Source organism: Styela clava, chromosome 11 (assembly GCF_964204865.1).
Source record: "Styela clava chromosome 11, kaStyClav1.hap1.2, whole genome shotgun sequence".
Lineage (NCBI taxonomy): Eukaryota > Metazoa > Chordata > Ascidiacea > Stolidobranchia > Styelidae > Styela > Styela clava.
In genome coordinates this window covers 14,355,711-14,375,265 of record NC_135260.1, presented here as the reverse complement: position 1 = coordinate 14,375,265, position 19,555 = coordinate 14,355,711, and the positions used below count along the sequence as shown (strand labels likewise).

The 19,555-nt window shown below is 33.4% G+C and overlaps 1 long non-coding RNA gene across 2 annotated transcripts; it reads right to left on the bottom strand.

Moving 5' to 3' along the window:
* Positions 1 to 742: 742 nt before the first annotated feature.
* LOC144429508 (uncharacterized) lies at positions 743 to 19,309 on the bottom strand. Of its 2 annotated transcripts, XR_013478810.1 has the most exons (7): positions 19,239 to 19,309; positions 18,485 to 18,546; positions 17,419 to 17,539; positions 14,950 to 14,987; positions 12,586 to 12,706; positions 4,967 to 5,072; positions 743 to 1,060 (listed from the first exon to the last, which is right to left on the bottom strand). It is a non-coding gene; the product is annotated as an uncharacterized LOC144429508 (long non-coding RNA). The 2 variants fall into 2 exon arrangements; XR_013478811.1 differs by lacking the exons at positions 743 to 1,060; positions 4,967 to 5,072 and adding an exon at positions 8,133 to 8,728.
* Between the last annotated feature and the right edge of the window lie 246 nt (positions 19,310 to 19,555).

The following is a 19,555-nucleotide window of genomic DNA, read 5'->3' as shown; positions in this document are numbered from 1 at the left end:
TCCTTGTATCAGTCGTTTTCTTACTTCTTCATAATTCTGGGCCTGAGAAGCTAGAATACCATTAAAAATACCTAAGCCTCATAAAATTTAAAAAATATTTACATGTAATTTGTAGATTTTCCTTCTATTCGTATTTTCTTGATTTTTCCAGTGTCTTCAAAGTTCTGTGTCTGAGAAGCTAGAATAACATTAAAAATATCTAAGCCTAATAAAATCCCTATTATTCCTAATGGCGGGGATGGGTCTAAATCTATGTACAATGAAAAAAATATTCAAAAAAAGCCATGGCAAGCCCTGTTAATACTTTTCTTCCTTTGTCGTTGTCACGATATCTTGTTTTCCTGTTGAAAATATCTCAAAAAATACAATAGAAAATAATGACTACGGCAAATAAGATAGTCAAATATGGAAACTGCATATTACAAAAAAGCTCATTAAAAATATACATTATCAGTAATAAACAATAATATAAATCACAAATCAGTAACATATAATAACAGCAATAAAAATATAAGAATAACGTAAATCGAAAGAATTATTTTAAATTTTTCATACCAGGACATCAAATACAGGATTACATTGCAGGGTGTCAAAATACAAATAACAATTGTATTTATTTTTCTGAGCTATGATTCAATTCATTAATAAATATACAATCAAGAATCCGTTTACACAAATAGTTAATTCCTCACGGGTTGACCCATGTTAAACTTCCGCATATAATCCTTTTACATTGTGTATGGCATTTTGGTATAGCTTTAAACAACAGTCTTATTTGATATGAAGGCATTTGTGTGTGCTGCCCAATGCATTTGTTTGCTACCACATATTGGTAATCAGTGCACATGTATACGAGCTTAAAGTACGTATGGCAATGGGATACAGTCTCAAGCAAAGGGTGACTTTTTCTATATCAAAGTCTTTTGTGTGGACTCAATGCATTTGTTGGCTAGCACATCTTGATTATCTTTAATAAAACTCTTCTTCATATTTGAATAATTGAGTTCTATTTTTTTTTTGAAAAACAGAAAGAGTCGTCAAGTTCCATAATTGAGGAATCCTGTAAAAATATATATACATTAAGTTATCATGTCTTTTTATAATAGAGGAAGTAAATTAAGAGCAACTTATTACGTATGATGAGACTCTACAAGACGCCTATAACGTGTTGGGCGGTGACGTTGCGCGTCATCAACTACCTTAGACCTATAATCTGCCAGTTTTCTCGATATTAACAACTCCATAACTTTGAATATGATTGAAGTCTATCACTGGCAATGAAATATCCAGTCTACATGATCAAAGTACGAAAAAACAAATAATATGTGCGAAACGCAATAATGTAGAAGCCAAAACTATAAATGTATAGGGTTGCTAAAGTTTACGACCAACCTAAGTAGGTCGACAACATACTTAATTCCGAAAGATGCAAACAATAGCAACATTAATTTATGCAATATAATTTAACCCATTTAACCAAAATATAATACAAGCCAACAATCAGTTTATTACGGCAATTGAATTAACACTATTTAAACGACAAACTTCTAATGCGAATTAACTCTTAAATAGCCGACTCGCAATGATCCGAAATACCAAAATAATAATAAACAAACAAGAATATTAGAAGACAAGACCGATATAAGATTTTATTTACGTCAACATGACTATTTTCTTCCCACGAACAGAAGATGAAATTGCCTCAAAGAGAGTAGTTTATGAGCGGTATTTCACCAAAAGTACAATTCCCGATAACTTTCGAAATAACCCCGGGTCAAATATATATACGGAATAAAACAAAAAACTTTGTCTGTAGATGAGGAAATGAATCTTAGTAGTAGTATGTGTATCCAATTACACGCTTAAGATGGCCTAATAAGAGATGCTATTTGATATCATACGAGTTTTAATGTTTGCAGTGCAAGAGTACATTGTTTTACAACATATCATTTGATACAAAACGCATGCGGTGGATATCAATTTTAAACATTACATTAACGTCCATTACATTATACTAGAGATTCCAACATGAGAGATGTACCAATACTACTTGTCGCCGATACCGATTCGACAACAACGATAAAACGCCGATATTAATATTTTGAAGCAGAAATTGCCGACGTTTACATGCTATGTAAATATTATCTCAAGAGTGCAGTCCAAACTATAGGTAAAGTAACAGTTTGCAAGCATTATTCATGCCACACAATTTTTCAGATTGAAAAAACATATTTCAGATAATAAGAAATTAATGTTTTGGGTTCAGATACGTTTTTTAGTTTAAATACATTGCACACTGACGCTAATAATATCGGCGTTCGGTTAGAAAATGCGTTAATGAGCCTTGTTGGCTGTAATTGTGACAAAATTATACTACTTTAAAATTTTGAAAAAATAAAAATATGGATTCTACTTGCTTTCATGTAGGTACATCCTAAAAATCTTATTTGTGGTGCGATGGTTTTGAATTCATATTTTTAAAATATGTTAACGTAACTATAAATATTGAAGAAAACGTATTTTTTTATTTTTTATTAATGTGATACGAAATGAATAAAAGCAAAGCATTCCAGTAATCTGTCGGCAAAATTTAAATTTAACCAACGCCAAAACTTTGTCTTTCCAAACACAGTTTAACACATAAAAACGTTCTGTCTCATTCTCTGTTTCCTTTCGTGTATATTTTTCAATGCACGCACAAGTTTAACCAGTGCACCGCATTTGTAGCAGTGAAATTATCTAGCCTATTGGGTGAATTTAAGCGCCTTTAGTTGACAGTTAGTTGGACGTGTTTTAACCTAAAATTATTCCAACACTCTCCAACATTAAAATTAGAAACAAGTTAAAGTAATAAAAACGCGGCTATTTGACGAACTACGTATGGTACAACGATATTACAGTGTCATGCCCTTGGGATACCAAAACAAGTTTATAAATGTCCACTTATCAGCAGTCGATCAGCTAATATAGAAGAACAAACGATTAAGCGAGGGCTTTATTAATATGACTCGGCATGTGTGCAGTGTAAATTGGATATTTTCTGGCTTGCCAGCCTGTTTAGAACTGTTTTCTATGGAACATGGAGGAACAATACTTTTGTAGTTAGTTCATTTTTCTCTCATCACCACATAGCTTAAGGTTTTCGCAAAATATCATTATGTAATACAGCATTGCTCTGCAAAAGTACTCGCAAGTCCTAATGACGAACAAACTGATCAGTATCGTTACGACAAAATCAGAAAATTCTAAAAAAATTATAAAAAGTCCTCGTGTTACGTGATTTCAAATCTATCAATTTATTACGCTTTATCAGAGAATTATAAGTGACCATTTCATTTCTTTCATAAATTCGTGGAAACGTTCAGCGCTTTTTTGTTGATACGTTTGCTTTAATTTCCCCAATATTTAGCTTAACATACTTACTTTCCATCTTTACCGTTTTACTCAAGTAAAAACAATAAACATCATTTAGCATTTCCCAATGTATTTTTGTACGGATAAGACATTCATGCGACAATGACTAAGAAATAAATTATTGTTTATCAGACTTTTTTGTATTTTAATAAAAATTAAAATTTGCCAAACACAAATCTGGGTCGGGCATTTAAGTTAATGACAAATTTAAGTTCAATTCAATTGAAGCATTTTTTTCAAAAAAACAAAAAAAACAAATGCAGATTTCAAATATTTAAATCTTTCTCAACCCGAACCCGGGGGTGTTTTCCCAAATCTCTCATTTTTCTTAAGAAACATTCTTAATTGTGGTAATATACTTTCGAACTATGTCATTATGTGAACTATATGAACTATGTAAAGTTTTGGGTTTATGAATGACAGAAAATATAATTCTATATGAATTGGATATATATTTCATCAAATCTATTTGTACCTGTCTGTCTATACTTTATGGCAACATCGAAAAAAATAATACTACGTAACGATGTGTGATTTTTCAAATTCTAGTTAACCTTAACCTTCCCGATCCTGTCGAACCCCTGCGCTATCATGAAAGCTCTCGCCAAACCCAATCGTACCGAACAGTTGAAATTAGGAGCCCAATCCTAACTTTATAAACTGGAAACCTAATTTCGTGCAAGGTTATAGAAAATGAAAAGATTCATCTCGAAAATCCTAGATTTTCCATAACAACCCAAGATGTTTCAAAGTCATAAGAGCACTATCATATAAGCACAAACACCCAAGCGCGCGACATCCGTGGAGATGACAGGTTAACTAAAACGTACAACTGCGCACACTATACAAACAGCAACGCTAATTTATTAGTTGTTGAACGTGTAAGTTTAAATATCTGAGATGAACTCTAGTTAAATTTGCATAATTTGAGTGCGATGTGATGGAAAGATGCCATAATATAAAACTGTTTTAGTTTAAAGAACCCTCGTCGAAACCCTGGAACAGCTCCAACGAACACCAAAAACTCGATTGAACCCTGGTTAAAACTACTGTTCTAGACTATTGAAAAACTAACAAAACGCTATGGCGAAGAAACAAACCCATAACATATGAACATAATAAACACTATAAAATGAGGCCCGACCAATTGTATGAATGCAACCGCAAATGCCCCATTGCCAGTATTATAACCCCGTTGCTGGCGACTTGCACATACATACTTCGATACTTGCCATCGATGGCAGAACGCCCCCCAAAAAACATAAAAAACATAACCCGCGTCTTTTCGGAAATTAGATATACGAAATTAACAAATCAGCAAAATTTATAGCATACCGGCTAAAAACTGAACACCTGCCCGTGAACTAGCGTGTGGAAACCATTGCATCACATAACTTTACGAAATTATATCAATAAAATTGGGCGAAATATTTTGGACATTTTGTGAGGATAATTCAAATATTTGCAGCTCTTCCTGACTAGCGGGATTTAACATGATATATCAGTTTATACCTGACAAAATATAAATTGAAAGATTTATAAGATTTCATACTTGCTCTTTACTATATAGGCTTCCATCTTACTCCGTGATGCACCAGACTATTAACAATGTCGATTCCGTTTGATGCAATGACTCTTTCAAGCAGTGTTTTAGAAAACTGAAAATAAATATATAGTTTCATTATCAAGTATTGGATTAATAAATCAAAAAAATACTGAGGTGAAGCAAAGGTAAGCTTATATTAAAAATACATAAAAATCAATCTAATGTCATGATTATGTGTATACCGAGTCTATCTAACTTTAGGTGAAACTAAATTTCGTTGCCCTAAGACACTATTAAGTTATTCAAATCACAAAAAATGCTATTTGACAGAAATACAGAGAAGAGATATAGTTGTTCGAACTATGTCATTATCAATCTTTGGAATTGTAATTAACAGGGATACAGAGAAGCTAAGGTTATACTAGAAATTTATTAAATTATTAAATTATTATTAATTTTTCGTTTATTCTAAAATTATTTTTTCCAATTTTCCAAAATTTCCACGAAAATTACAATTTGTACTTAATTTGAATGATCTGTCAGTGCAATATATTGTATCTCATTATATAAATATTGACCAGTCAATTTTTTACTAGTTCAGTGGTTTCAAACGGTGGGGCGCGCCTCACAAGGAAACGTAAACATTTTAAGGGGACGTGAAGCTGATTGATGAAACTTAAAAAAAGCCTAAAATCTTGTCCGCCTTATTTTCCTAATTTATTTCATTATTTACGTTCCATCCACGTATTTGCAACGTGCTTCTTGACAAAAACTTCCGCCTTAACTATCTGTGTTTTTGTAGCACATTGTTAACTAGTTATTTTGGGGTGGGGCGCGAGACTTGAGAAATTCCAAACCTGGGCGGCTCAAAATGTTTGTGTACCACAGCCCACAGGCATTGTGCGTTATATTTACCTTAATATTGAGGTCCTGTCTTCTTTTTCTTCCTAACAACTAAAAATATATATTTCATCAATTAATTTTCAATTAAGTTACATTAGCCACAGAGATTGTAGATATTATACATTCATTATAAGAACATAAAATATTAATACTCGAAATAAACTAGGGACTAGAGAATATATTTCTAGAAAACTTATGGACATGAGGGCATGGGGGTATAGGAACACTACCAATGAAGGTCTATACTGGTTATAAGATACTTACGGCTATAGTAAATTATGGGAAATTTAATTTTAGGACACGAACCATATTGTTAAACCAGTACCAATGGGTGTGAGATTTAAGATTATATTAATACATTTGTATGTTGTCGTTATTCGAAACACAATTCACCTTCCAACGCTCAACAGAATATCAATAACGGTATCAACATACAAGGGGTTGTACAACTACATTAACACATTGTCAGATCCACTTACATAGTATGGTACTTCGCGTGAACTACCATTTGTGGTGAAAACGGGTTTCAAGTTTAATAAAAATGGGTATATGGTATACAGAATGATAAGGACTATGCCTGTAACGAAGTTAAACATGTTAGCCTAGATACCTCATGATAAACAATTTTAGAGTCGTAATATTCGCATTAATACAGCGTCATACATATTACATGCACACATGAATATAAGATATGAATACTCGCACATTAGGAATATTGCCAGCTTCGAACACTTATCAACACGAAACATATGATTACAGTGACTACCAAGGATTACTTGCTTCTAACACTTATCAATATGAACTGTATGGTTACTTGGACTACCAGGGATTGCCAGCTTCGAACACTTATCAATATGAATCGTTTGGTTACTTGGACTACCATGAATTGCCAGCTTCGAACACTTATCAATATGAATTGTATGGTTACTTGGATTACCAAAGATTGCCAGCTTCGAACACTTATCAATATGAACTGTATGGTTACTTGGACTACCAAGGATTGCCTACTTCGAACACTTATCAATATGAATCGTATGGTTACTTGGACTACCAAGGATTGCCAGCTTCGAACACTTTTCAATATGAATTGTATGGTTACTTGGATTACCAAATATTGCCAGCTTCGAACACTTATCAATATGAAACGCGTGGTTTCTAGGACTACCAAGAATTGCCAGCTTTGAACACTTATGAATATGAATTGTATGGTTACTTGGACTACCAAAGATTGCGGGTTCGAACACGTATCAACATGAAACGTATGGTTATTGATTACTGGGACTACCAACGGAAGTATAAGTCGAATGTAGGGGATTTACGTCTACATTGGAGCAATTGGTCTAATTTAAATATTATCCCTATTGAAAATTTCAGTTTGGGACACGAAGTACATGGTTAACCAGCACCGAAGGTAGTAAGATCCACGGTTATATTAATGTACTAGATTAGACTCACTCCAATATTACCAGTATTGAAAATTTATTGCAATTCTGAATTGGAACATGAATGGCATGGGTATTAACTGTTTACTACCAGGTGGTATAAACCAGTTAATCGTTTAACGAGCCTACAATTTAAATATATTTAGACAAATAATAACACGCAAAAAAGTTGATGCTGAGTCCACTGTGCAGGGGTTCAATACCGCAGAAAATATTTAAATGCAATGCAAAATCTTGAAATGCAATGAAATGAGGAAATAAAATTCATATCTCATATTCGAGAGATGCATCAATGCGTGATTTTTATAAAGATGCATTTTTTAATGAAAATTTCTCGTAATTTGAAAAACCTTGCAAAAAAGGCAGAAGGCAGAAACCTGTATTCCTTCACTCACGAACTTTTTATGGTGGAGAAGGGGTTTGTAAAAAAACAAGTGCTGTCAAAACAAAGAAATCGAATTCGATCAGTAAACGGGGTGATTTGAGATTGTGGCTTACGAAAATGTCACCAAAAATTAAAAAAAAAAACTCGTTTGAAGACTACTAAGCTAATATATCTCATTAAAAACACTATAAACTATGATTTATCCTGTTTATTCGTTCTGTATTATATTCGTTTCTGACCTCAAATGTTTTTGTAAACGGGGAGGCGATGAAGTTGTATATTTTACCCTATATATTACTGCGACTATAAAGTTTGGGAACCACTGGTATAGACCATGATAATTTACAATTACATTTCTGAGCTTAGTCGGATTCTTTTTTTTATAGTATGATACTATTTTGTGGTAAAAACAAGTTTTGCTCATAAGATTAAACAAGTAAATTCTACACAGAATATTAATGACCATTTTATCAATAACGTAATACCTGTATAAATAAAACATAAGAAATATAGACATGCTTGTATCCGTAAAACCCGTGTATTTATTCTATTTTATCATTTATTTAGATGTATACACATAATAACCTAACATATTAGTACCAACAATTAACGATATAGCAATAGGAAAAGCATTTCTAAATGCAGACAATTATGAACATGAACGGACTATTACCAATATAATCTATGGCTATATTGATACGTTACAGCAGTGGTTGTCAAAGTGGGCGTCGTTTCAATTTTGCTCGGGCGTCGCGAAATTTTCCTTCTTTTTTGCGGAATCTCTTTTGGGCGCATAGAAAAAGTAATATTACAAGCGTAAAAAACGATATTATACAAGAAGTCTAAAAACGCAAGTATGACGTAGGCTACATTGAGTTTGGATCGTTCAAGTAGAAAAGCTCCGTGGTTTTTGTTGCAACTGGGGATGCGATGTTACTAAATGCCGTTTGGGCTTATTAGATAACATGTTTTCTTGGCCTAAATCTTGCTTCATTAATACATTGCTGCTTTTATTCACCGTTTTTGAACAGAATCGTTCTAAAAAGAAATTTTAATTCTGAAAATGTAATGAGTTATTGGATTTGCTTCAACAAGGATTATCCTTCCTTGGTAAAAAAATGCGTTGTGCACTCTGATCCCTTTTGGGACTTCGTATTCATGTAAAGCAGGTTTTTCGCCCATGGCCGTAATACACACAAAATATCGATCAAGAAATGCGTGCGGCTCTCACAATTCTTACCAAAGTTCAGTGACAATTGTAAAAAGACGCAAGTATTCCCATCCCATTAAATGCAATTTCACTGACTTTGAAAACTCATTGCAAAAAGGTCCTTTATTGAAAGGCATTGGGGCGGTTTTCACGGGGAGTCGCAACTTGAGCATATTTTTTTGGAGGCCGCCACAATACGAAGAAGTTCAAGAACCACTGCGTTACAGTATCGCCACTGGAAGTGGAAACGATATTTTAGTTTGGGGCTTGCATGGCGTGGTTAACTAGTGCCAAATGGTATAGAATTCTAATTGATACACTCGGTTGGACGTACTTATATAACATCGTTATTGGGAAGCTAATGTAATTCTGGTTCGGAACACGAATGACACGGTTAACTGGTTAGTACCATGGTCATAGACCATGATAATTTCAAATTACATATATGAGATTAGCCAGATTGGCTCATAAAATTAAATCAATAAATCCTATGCAGGATAAATAATGACTATGCTACCAATGAAGAAGGAAATATACGTATAGAAATGACACAGGATATATAGACATCCTTGTATCCGCAAAACTCAATGTGTACTCAATTTATTTCATTATACATAGAAATGAGTCGCCATGTTTTAAAATTAATGATTTCTCCTATATATTATTATTGATACAATGCTGTTCTAGCAGTTAGCTAGGCGTTAGCTAGAGGGTTCAATGGAGAAATTAATGAAGTACTGGTACTCATATCTTAAGAAGAAAAAAAACATTCCATAAGTATAATATAGCTATGAAAATATTTTTTACGAATTGTGGTGATTACAATGTATCTCTTGTTATGAGAATGCTCGCCACACTTCGAAAATAACTAGCTAGCAATAAGCTACAAATAACAAATGGTATGTTTCATTCAAAAATACCTTGAAAATACGTGGGTGGAATGTAAATATCCAAAAAAATTCATGATTAAGTCCGACAAACAAAAAATAGATTTAATTAGCTACATGCCCCCTCAAAAATTGTCTACGCCCATTTTGCAATGCTTAATTTGCTTTTTAATGCTAAATTACAGTTTTTCGGGTAAAATATTAAATTTCATGCGGACGAAGAAATGAACGCGGGTCCGGGTCCAAAAGCTTTGTCATATAAAATTATGAGCGCGCATTGGTGCCTAAACTAACAGCATTACTGCAAACACAAGGGAAAAAGTTCCTTCTCAGGAATGACAAAAATCTAACAAAATTTGGAACAAAGTAATGCAATTTTCAACCCGATCATTGGGCGGTAATATGACAAAAACACGATTTTTTATTGCTAAAATTTATTCTTGTCTTTTTCGCTCATTAGCCAGAAAAAAAACGGTAGTGGTGCGCATCATGATATTATAAAGTAATTAGGGGATTTTCCATAGATAATTCCTTTTGACAGACAAACCAAAGCTGAGTTTATACTCAATATGATAAATATATTACTCTGCCTGCAGGTTTCCCGAAAAAATTACAAATAATATTTGTTGATAGATATACAACTTACAAGTATAGTTCACACGATTGGAAAAAACAAATTAGTTTCAAATTGCATTTAACAAAATAAATAACATTATATGATTATGCGACACATGCTAATAAATATAGACATAAGCACCCTGTCCATATGTTATATTTTTCTGTCCCATTCTTCTCCCATCCCATAGCAATTATCCTTGTCCCATCCCATCCCATCCCATGGAATTCCCATTGTAATAAAATTCAATAAAAATTGTTAAATTTAGGTTTAGCGTCCAATAAATAGGACTACATGTAAGAAGACCCACGCGAAACAACAACATTTACGGACTTTGTTAACTTTATATTCATAACTATTATACATGTGTCCATCAGCCCTTTCACGAGGTATATTGTTAATGCTGAATATGTTTTGCTGTTTATAACTAACAAGAGGGCTATGCTCAAATATATGGACACGGAATCCATAATGAATTTTTTTACCATCATTTTCCCGAAAATCATACAGATTTCGTGTCCCACGTGTCCCATGGGAAATACAAATGTGTGTTGTCCCATCCCATCCCATCCCATGGGACGTTCCCATGGACAAGCATGGACATAAGGTAACTATCGCGATAATGCGTATCCATATTAAGTTTTTGGCCATTTGGAAGCGTTGCCACAAAATCTTAATATGGCAAGCTGGAGTGAATATTTAAATATTAGATGCAAAGAGCTAATTTTCAAAGAGATGCTAAAATTGTACAATATTCTGCCTAAAACTCAGCTATTAAACATGTACAACGATACTTCAAACACTCTGACAAAAATTTCTCCCTTGGTCTATTTGTGCATAGGTTCTCAAAGTGCTCGGTGAGTAAAACCTATGGGCTTCGTGAGCCATTCGATTACTTATTAAAATATTGATTTGGCTAATTTTGTGACTGTCAAAAGAAGTAATAACATCAATAATAATATTTGACATCAGTAGCGTCGAAATATGACAACGAGCGTAAATTCAAATGTGACATTATCTATAAGTAGGATCGCAGTGGATAAAAAGTTTTTTCCCGAGTAAAATATTCAATTCATAGCCGGTGCAAGCATTTAAAATGTCTTGTCATAGTAATTTCATAGAAATTTAATGGTGTTCTTCGTTACTCGAATTTTAGTCGAGAAAACTTTTACGAATATTAAAATGAAAAATCACTATTTAAAAACTGCATAAAATACGTCCCAAACTACCAACTATAAGTAGACCGGAATTGTATTTTGAGGTTAGTCAAATTTGATTTGTTTTTTCGGCACTCAGAGTTATTTTAAAGATATGGACAAAATACAAACGATTGTAATTTAAAATATTGCAAAAAAAAATTGATCGATATATTTTGCATTAATTATCTTATATATCGTCACATACCGAGAAAAAGACGTATTGGGCTCCATCGTTAGTTTTAAAATAGACAAAAGGTACATCGTGCGAACAATTTACTGTGTTTCGATTTTAGTTACTATATTGTATAGTTGTACACATTTTGAAGAAATCCCAACATAACACAAAATTACAATGTCTTAAAACGAGACTGCTAAAACAAAACTTATGGTTATATCTTCCGTTTTAGATTTTAGTTTCAATATTTATAATGCCGCTTTTTAACAAGAAATTGGGTTGCGGATTCACCTCTTCATCATTGATTCTTAGCTTCTCTTCACCTTTTTTGTAACATAGTATTCTAACTTTTTTCGCACACTGAAATCTTAATTCCGCACAAGAAAAAAAAATTATCGTTGGCTTCGTAGAACAATACAGGCAAATGCCAAGGAAAATTCGTGATTCAGAGAGAATAAGCACATAAGTTGTTTAATAAAAACACGTCACGCTGACGAAAAATATCGGCGATTCTACCAAAATGTCATCGCGTACGTTATCAGGACTTTTTCAGTATTCCAAAAACACCAAAAGGGTTTTCATGTTTTCTGAGTTTACAGCCTTAATATATTTAATTTATCTATGAAATTTAAATTTATTTATGCCTGGTATTAAGCATATTGAAAATATTTAGCATTCAAATTGGGTAAAATAATTTTAACTTACTTAAAAATAGTAATAGAGAACAATTTCAAAATCTATTGTGGGGATCCGTGAATAATGGTGATGAGTGTAAATTAGAAAGATTCAAAAGATTTTAATAACATACTTGCTCTTTAGATTCGAAGCAGCCATTTCTCTCAGTGATGCATAATCGGACAAATAACTCCGCATGTCTTTAGATATAATGATAAATTGTCTTTCCCGCTTTCAAGAAGTGTTTCAGAAAGCTGAAATTTATATGAGATAATGAAATGTAGGTAAATTCTGTATAATATTGATTTGAACTGAATATAGCTGTTTGAACTATGTCATTATTAAGTTTTAAGTTACAGAAAATGTAACTTGACAGGAGCACAGAGAAGATATGCTTATACTTTAGATCAGTGTTTCCCAACCCGAGTCCGCGGAGCGTTTGAATGAGTCCGCAACGAGCCAGGAATTCACTGCGGGCTGCAAACGTTTTTGCGAAACTTAACTGTCAGCCAAGATACGATTTACGTTAGAATTTACATGAAACATAAAAGGCAAGTTTATTCACATAACATTATTCGAGTCAATAATTACTGGTTAATGAGTAGAACTTGGCATATATTCGAATATTCAACTATTAGAATAGCAATTTACTATTCGGAAGTTTGGTAACAGGTGACGCGTCGCTTAATCGAACGATTGGATTTCCCAAATCACTTGCGGATTTCCGACGAAAACACACGCTTCGAGAGAGTTCGCGAGTTCGAACAACGAGGAATAATTTTTTTTTCTGGTAGGTGTCAATAGTGGCAACTCAAATTTTCTAAATTGAAAAGCGGCATTACAAAATAAAACGGATAACAACATAAGTTTTGTTTTATGATTGTCCGCGACCGATTAAAAACGCTTTTTTAGACATTACAAATTGCAAAATTTCGGATGCTACCGTAGTATACGTACGTACCGTGGCATTTTTTCTTAGGATTCTTTGCCTTACTGTCTCCACATTGGGACGTACAGTACTGGAGCGCCGTATGTGTTGTACGAACAGCTCAGATTTAACGAATTCACAAAAACAGAAATCAAAACAAAATATAATCCGGCACTTAACCACTTTGATATTTTCTGAGTAGTATTGCTTTTATTTCGTCAGCACAATTGCAGATTAAAAGTATCACAATTAACTTAATAGTAAAGCAAGGCGATGAATATGTATTTTTGTATTTACTCATAAACTTTAAATATATTTTTAATAAGTGCTAAATCAAGTTGTACTTTCTGGAACTTTATAGCAGAAATTAGGATTTTCCTAACGGCGATAACAAATTTGCAAGATCGCAAAAAATATGTATCAAAACTAAATATAATCGGGCAATATATTCTCACATTATCATGATTGTCGTGGCATTTTAAAGAAGTAATGCTTTCAGCTTGTCGTAAGTCGACGCAACAGCGAGTTACCATGAACACAATTAAATTAAAATAGAAAGACATTTAATTTCTTGTCGTTGTCATGAACTGCATATTGTGCGACAGAAACGGCCATTATACACTAAAAACGTCGGCTCTTTTAACGAACGCGTAATTGCGGTGAATTTCCGATTTTGAAATTTTAATGTTGTGTTTGGTTTCATTGCTTCTTCACAGAGAGTACGGTTGCAGTAAACGCTCCTTGAGGTTTTCGCCGGTGAGAAAATAGTTCGCGACCAAAAAAGGTTGGGAAAGGCTGCTTTAGATACATGAAAATGAAAATGGAAATTTTCAGTTCATTGACAAATTATTAACACATTTCCCCCTAAATTACAAATATTACTTTGAAATGATCTGTCAGTGTATAATATTGCAATAAATCATATAAATTATATTTATATTCATTGAAAAGCACGTTGAAAATACGGCTATATATTCAAGAAATATAAATATCAAAAATAGGCGGGAAAGATAAAGTCCAACAAATATTTCTATTCTTAATCACCTTTACGCCACTTAAAAAATTGTCCACGCCCTTGTGATAAGCTATGCTTATTCTAAAGATACAAAGACGACAACTTGTAGCCTATTGATATCCATTTACATCCATTCTTAAATTATTTGCAGATTTTCAATATTATAAATATTACTTATTTGGAATGATCTGTCAGTGTGCTATGTTTATATTTCATTATCTAAATCGTAACTAGTTAATTACTTATCGATCTTAAGATCGGTAAGTATGTTGATAGGTATTTGTTTGTTTGTTTGTCTGTTAGATGCACGCGATATCTCACGAAAGAGAGGTTCAATCTGCTCTAAATTTTGCATGTGCATTCGTCATAGCTCGGATCGGCCTATTTTGGATGGATTATGTCGTATAATTAGCGAGGTATTAATTAATTAGTGATGGGACACACGGTGTCACTATGGAGTAAGACCACTGTTTTGGGGGATCCCCTAACCTTCGATCGATAAGTCTTCGGTTTCGAACCGAATTCTAGTTATTTATTAGTGTGTTATATTTTACCTTCAAGTTCTCTATAGTCTTTCCTTTCCAGCGACTTCCTGAAAATATACGTCTATAAATAACTTCAGCTACAGACATTGTAGACATTATATACATATATATATATATATAAATAAGAGCATGACAGATCATTACTACGAAATAAACGATAGGGAAATATGGAATATATTTCCAGATTCAAACGTTTATGAACATGGGACGGTATGATTACTGAGGCTACTAGCATATAGGCCGACTATAGTTGATTTACAATTTGGTGGGATCTCATGTATATAGTAACCTTCAAACTGGTTATCGAGCAGCGACACCCAAGTTTCTAATGTCTAATCAACAAGAGAGCTATGCTCAAATATATGGACACGTACCGCCACCCTGTGGCAATAATTTTGATGACGTCATAGCGAAAAAAAAAAGTAATAGCCTCCTGGAGAAAAATTTTATCTTCAACCACTGAAAATATCAAAGCAATTAGTCCAGTATTCAAAGAGAAAAGCGATTTTTTAAAAATGGAGACGGAGACAAATAACAATAATACCAACAAGAGAGCTACGCACAAATATATGGACACGTTAGACCAGAGCGAATCAGTCTTTACCGGTACCTTTGACGCTACCGGTACCCTCAAAAAAGTTCTGAATTTCCAGTAGCAAGAATTTTGCAGAATCAAAACGTACAGCCAGTCATGACACTGACTAAAATCCGTGTTCCCATGGATAAAAAATAATACAGCAAAATTTTAGACGAAATATCAAATTTCATAGAATTCACGCAAAATTTTGAAATAAATAAAAGTAATAGCCTTCTAGCGAAGAAATTAATCTTTAACCACTGAAAATTTCAAGGCAATTGGTCCAGTATTCGAAGAGATAAGCGATTTTTTAAAAACGTGTCAAAGAACAAGAACAAGAACAACAACATAATATTGAAACGATTGTTATGGCCACTAAACGTGTCCAACAAGAGAGCTATGCTCAAATATATGGACACGTAGAGTCACATAATTTTGATGACATCATAGCGAAAAAAAAAGTAAGAGCCTTCTGGAGAAAATTTTTATCTTTAACCACTGAAAATTTCAAAGCAATTGGTCCAGTATTCGAAGAGAAAGCGACTTTTTAAAAACGTGTCAAAGAACAAGAACAAGAACAACAACAACAACAACATAATATTGAAACGATCGTTATGTCCACTACGTGTCCAAAAAGCAAGAATTCTAGAGTTTTGAAACTACTATATCTTATATTGACGGTGCGTGCCGTCAGTGACACAAGTTCTTCAAGATGTAAGATTAACGGTTTTCATAAACTTAGTATGACTCACTCTTATAATATCATTACTGGAAATTTGGGGCGTTTCCAGTTTGAACTAGTTGGTAACATTAAAGGCATGGTTATCAACTGTTCATTGCCAGAGCGAGCAGGTCACGATGAGCTACAGTTACACTTGAGGAATTAGCCTGATTAAATTAAAATATTATTGTGGTAAAAACCCTCATCAGATTAATAAAAAAGGCCAGGACAACGATTTCAACAAATTAGGCATATTAGTGTATATATAGGCACTCTATAATAACCAAAAGTTAAACAATAAGTTTTAATATTCGCATGGTTATTAAGTTGGGGTTGTGTTTTAACCGAATTGCACTTAACGAGGCATAGTTCAAATCCTTTCAGTATCTCTGCAGATATACACTGCTGGATTAACTTAAGTATCACTATGAAAAAAATTCACTGTTTGTCGTAATCACAACGTGACGCCCTATTGCGATGAAACGCCTTTTATTTATGCTGGCCTAATGACCTTCAAATAAACTGACATTACAAGATAGTAGATAATAAATGAAGCACAACCGGTGTTAGCAAAATGCAAATTACATCGTTTTGCTAACACCGGTTGTGCTTCATTTATTATCAACATGAGTTTACCTGGTGGCAATCATGCATTACAAGATAGTAATTGGCCTTTCGGTTTGGACGATTGAACGAAACAACAGCAGATGAGACAACACAGCAGTTAGCCCATGAAGGTGCAGCGCTGTACTGACTATGCCATTATTCACCGGATATTGCTACAGTTAATTTGTAGTACAGAATAGTTAATTCCGCGATTCTACGAAATGAACATGGTATGGTTTTAACAGATTTTGCCATACACAATTATGAGCGCGCATTGGTGCCCAAACTGACAAAATGAAGATCAATGTAATGCATTCTTGTGTCTCGAATATTGGGCGGGAACGAAAAAGCCTAATTTTTATTTCTAAAAAATGACCCCCCGCCTTTTATCACTGGGCTGACTCAATAGCCAGAATCATAATATTATGAAATTTTGAGGTTGTAATTTATAGAAAATTTCATTTGACAGACGAAACAAAACTAAGCTTATACTCAATATATATATATTGAAAGTAATAATTTGTAATTTGTAAGACATGTAAATTGAAAGATTTCAAATGATTTGGTTACGTACTTGCTCTTCAGACTTGATAGGCCTCCATCTCACTCTCAGTGATAAAAACCTAGCACTTGACGAATTTCTTTTAGTCCAACGATAAATTGTCCTGCCGACTTTCAAGCAGGGCTTTAAAAAGCTGAAAATCAATATATATGTCAGGATTTTGTGTAAGCCAATTCTAAATTTGAATTAAACTAAATTTTGTTGAGCCAACTAAGCAATTATTCATCATTTTCAACTATGTCGCTGATTTCACCAAAATTACATCCTTTAGTTAAAATGATATGATAGTGTATTATATTGTACCTCATTTTGTATTCTTAATAAAAGTAAGACTCTTTTCTGAATATTTTCTTCTAAAAATATACGTAGGTTTCAATAAAATACGTAAATACGTAAAATTTATTCAACTATTGCCATTAAATTTCAAATATATACTTTATAACATATCAGGTGTAGTTTTCAAACTGCACAAATTGCAAATATTACAATAACAATAAAATACCCAATGAAGTTTTATACTTGTTTCATGGAGTATATGACTAATTACCTCTGATCAGTAACTTGTAGCATTATCACATTGTTCACGGTTGGGATCGCAAATTGGGGATCGATATCCAGCAGAGGAGCGTGCAACGAATTTTAGGGGTCGCAAAGAGTACACCAATTTGATACAAGGTACTGTATTTATAGTACTTTTTTGGACTCTGCTTCGAAACACAATTATTAAAACTTGTGCAAATCTTACAATTTCGATAGAATGCACAGGATCAAATGAGCGGCATAACAATGTTGGCTAGCATCGAACTATTTAGCATTTTAAACGTGAACGTGGGTCTGACTTTTTTGGACTTTTAATAAATCGAAAGACATTTATTAAAACTTGTGAAATTATAAGTCTTACAATTTCGAGAGAAAGCACACAATCAAATAAATAAGTGGCATAACAATGCTGACTCTGATCGCAAGACCCGAGACGCGGTGCGCTCGCATCGAATTGTTTAGCATTTTAAACAAAAACAATGGTGTACAGGAATCATTAGGCGTCGAAAGTCAAATAAAATGTTCAAATAATATTTACTTGCAATATTCCCCGTTCGTTACTTTGTGTCTTTGAATCTTTAACCTTTAATATTTCTGCACCTGAAAAAAAGTTAAGATATTGATAAATAAACTGTCGCAGAACTGTAGCTAGCATATTCAATGGACAATGGGACTGAATCGATCGGATCTTTCGCACAAAGCTCCCGCCACGTTTTAAAATGACATATTAGTAATTATCCATTTGGGGTTAGGAATGATTTAAATATTTGAAATTCCAGCGCAATCTGCATTCCTAACTTAAACTGGATAATTACTAATTCTCTTATTTTGAACGTTGGTAGGGTCTTTGTACAAAGATTCAATCTATACACAATAATATATTAAAGTAAAAAGGTTACGGCGAATCCCTATTAAACCATGGATTTTGCGCTACCTTTGCGAAAGTTTTGAAAGTTATGTTTTACATTTATGTAATGAAAAGCGTACCATGTTGAATGCAGCTTACGTAGTTACGTAGATCAGTGGTGTACTACGTTTAAGTTTCTTATTATGATAAGTTTATGTATTGCCATATAGCATTTAAGTTTGGCCTATTTGTGAAGAAACGATGGAACCCGCTGTTAGTGAGTTCGATACAAAATAAAATGATCCATCAATCTAGACTTCTGTATTAGGTTAATAATTCCAATTCGTATAGGCCCGAAAACCTCTAATTTACCACGTATACAATAATAAAATGAAAGCAATATAATAGCAATGAAAACAATAGGTATAAAGAACATTTAGCTCACCTGAATTTTGTTTCGAACTCACAGTCATAACCCACAGTCAGCCTATCTATACATCCTACACAAAATCAAACTTCATCTTACCACGAACATTTGTGACTGACTAGAAGCGATGTCGCTTGTGGCTTCCCGCGCAAAAATATTTGACGAAAAAAGCTAACTAATTGTTTCTGATTACTTTAATTACTCCAGGTTGTTGTTACGAGACGATCACGCTTCTGACGCATGATCGCAAAGATGCAGAATTCAAATGACGGTTAAGATTTGCTTCATACGTCGTATAATACCTAATTCACAGAAATATTCTCAGGATCTTTTGT